Genomic DNA, 3,457 nt, shown 5'->3' with positions numbered 1-3,457 from the left:
AAGGGGTGTGCTGGGGTGTGGGGATGTGGTCTGGTATAGTGTGGTGCACACCTATAAATCCCAGCACCCTGAGAAGGGGTGTACCTGCTGTTTGAAGTTAGCTTGGGCTACCTAGTGAGACCATTCCTCATAGCCAACAAAAAACAGAATTGAGGGTTAAGGAGGTCGCTGCCCAGTCAGGTGTCTGTGCCATGAGCCAGCCTTGGCTCCTCAACTCGAGGGAGAAACAGGGTTCTGGTGGATGAAAAAATGACAGACAAACACAACACAAGGAAGTGCAGGATCTGAATGTAATTCTCAAAAATGGCATCAGACTTTTATGGTCATTACAAAAAGAAAAGAAAAGTCAGGCAGCTCAGTGATCAAGGTACATATGAGGCCATCTGAAACACAATGGGTCTAAAGCAGCAGCTGTTTCCTCTGGAAGGGTGCTGCACCCCCCAGGCCTGAGCACTCTGGGCCCGGAGGGCAGAACACCCAGCTCTCTCACACACTCACACACACACCAGGCTCAAGGTCCAGCCCGTCCTTAGTGAACACCCAACTATGCTAATCTTCTGGGATAGCAGAGACATGCTGCAGTGGTCCATTCTTGCGAATCCCTGAGAGTGGCTCAGCTGCTGTACAAGACTGAAAATGAGGATTCTACTTGACCTTACCCTGGGATCAACTTCTATTCAGTAAACTTCAATGATCGAAGTCCCTCATTATCTCCCTAACAATGCCGGAGGCGATTAGTCTGAATGGGTATCATACTTTATGAAATTCCAGGCCAAGGTTTGGCTCAGCAAAGATTAGGGTATTGGAACATTAGTGAATGTCAGTCAGAAGGCAACTTCCAGTTTTGTTTAGTTATTAATAAATCATATCTTGGGAGCAAGGACAAATCAGGGCCACCTCTGAGTTAGGAATGCCGAAAGGTCCCCAGGAGACTGGCTTCCTTTGCATCTGTACGCTTCAGATCTGTGGTCAAGCTTTTGGGCATGACACATGGATTTCACTGGAGTGGGCATGGCATTTCACCCTTTTAATTATTTTTTAGATGAAGTTCCAGAATATCCCACCTCGTCGTGGCTAGGGATCTAAAATAATGTCAATTACAATAGCAAGCAAGATTATATACTGAACCCAGTCCAAGAGACTCAATACATTTACATTATTTTTTAAGTCACTGGCCAATTCATCAATGTTCCAAGTATCTAAATGACTTTTGCTAATATCTGAAATTTCTGCCTTTAATTGTTCCATATCATGAGAAATATCTGTATCCTTTCACACTTCCTGCAAATGAGCCTTAGTCTTCTGAAATGAAGCATGACACTTAGTAGCTAGCCTAACTTACAAACAGCAATGCATATGGATAAGAGACACAAGCTTTCACCGCAATAGGAGAGCGAGTTTGAGTTTTGAGTCTCTTGAAAAAAAATCATTTTAGCAGCAGCAAGTCCAAACAAATTTGGCTGAACAACAGTAGCATTAGTGGCTCTCGTTTCAGTCTCTGGCAGATGTCTGCTTCCCCTGCTCTTCTCCCTTCTCTTTCCCGAGAATCTTTGTGAGCGAGAGAGGTAGAACCAGTTGGACCAGTCTGCCTGGAATCCAGACAGGGGATTCTGTATTCTGTGGAAAAAATACAAATACACCCTCTTCTTGAGGTGATTAAGACATATGGGCCTTTCCAGGGTCCAGTTAAAAGATTATTCCATTTCACCTAGGCATAATTATGCCTGGTTGTAGGGTGCCTTGGCATCCAAATTTTAATTTTTTTAAATAAAAAGCATGATTTAAATAATGTGCACAGGGATATAATTCTCCCTTTTTTGTTTAAAAGTCAAATTTTTCTTAAACTTTTTTTGTTTGTTTGTTTTTTGGTGTTTTGAGACAGGGTTTCTCTGTAGCCCTGACTGTCCTGGAACTCACTCTGTAGACCAGGCTGGCCTTGAACTCAGAAATCCACCTGCCTCTGCCTCCCAAGTGCTGGAATTAAAGGCGTGCACCACCACTGCCCAGCAAAAGCCATATTTTTCAGAGTGCGATGTATACATTCAACAGTTATTTGTCTCTGAGAAAATTAAGAAATCCCAGTAATATGGGCAACATTAATTGTTGAGAAAATATCTTAGATGTTTGACTGTAATAGGCAGTTCCATAATCTGTTCCAATCTGATTAGGAACACCAAGCACAGAAGATTAATGTAGGCAATGATTACATTTTTTTGTTGCTTTTCCTGTTAAGACAAAATTAAAAGTTTGATTTTAGCACTTTAAAAACAGTGACTACAGCATGTAGTTCAATTATTTGTGTTAAACATGTGATCTAATCACATATACTTTTCTCCCATAGAAGGGTTGTAGATGTATTTTTTATGAGATGCATACATAAATTTACAGGAAATATAAAAGCATGCATTTAAGCAAATTTCAACAATCTGTCTCCTGGATAATTATCAATTTTGTTTAAAAATCTTTACTATGTAATAGGCCAAATATCAGTTAATATTTTGCAATAACCAATTTAATTGCTGTTTGAAGCAAGAAATAGATGTCTCCTCAGGTTTTTAAGACATTCCTTCTAAAATGTCTTCATGACTTTATTATATAATTTTTCATTTATATCACAGCAACTTCATAATAGGATGTTAAAACTTTACTTTGAATATGGGAAAAGATGAATTTATATTAATGCTCTCTTTTGCCAAAGAATTGTTGTGGGCCAAAACTAAACATTTGATTGTAAGTGGCCAAGATTGACAACAAGTGATAGAAGCTTCCTTTACTTTCTGCAAAGCTGTTTGTCTAGTTAATTTGCATCCCCCTAGACAACATCCAACAAAGGATTAAGTCCTGTGGTGAGCTTAAGGTGAGGTCTTAGCCAATTAACATTTTCTGGAAGCTTTTGAAAATTTGAAGGAGGCAAATCATTTTTTCTTTCTTGAATTTTCTGTACCACAACCCTTTCTAGGATATAACTGAGGCCCCAAATATTGAAAAGGATATTGCCTCTGAAACTTTTTCTAGAGCAACTAATACTCATTTTTTAAAGCTCATGTATAAGAGCAAAGGTATTGAAATTTCTTATTAGAGGGATTAGATAATAATCAATGTACACTGAAAAATTCAAAGTTCTAGCCTCTTGTACTGAAGCAGAGACAAAAGAATTATATATAATGTAAGGCTATTAGTCATTTTTAAAGACAAAATTTTCTAATGATTGCAAACTCACTAGAAGTAAAATCTTTAAAATTACCAGGATGTAGAGCAAAAAATAACCTTTCAAATACACAATAACTTTATATGAAGTAGATAGCCCAGATTGTAATGTTTCTATGAGTTCCATGACCTCACTGACCTTTTATAAATCTTTTTGTTGTTGTTTTTTTGTTGTTGTTGTTGTTTTTGTTTTGTTTTGTTTGTTTTTGTTGTTGTTGTTTTTTTTGTTTTTTGGTTGTTTTTTTTTTTT

The sequence above is a fragment of the Mastomys coucha genome, unplaced genomic scaffold, assembly GCF_008632895.1.
Source record: "Mastomys coucha isolate ucsf_1 unplaced genomic scaffold, UCSF_Mcou_1 pScaffold16, whole genome shotgun sequence".
NCBI lineage: Eukaryota > Metazoa > Chordata > Mammalia > Rodentia > Muridae > Mastomys > Mastomys coucha.
The sequence above is the reverse complement of the archived record's forward strand: the minus strand, read 5'-3'. Positions refer to the sequence as shown.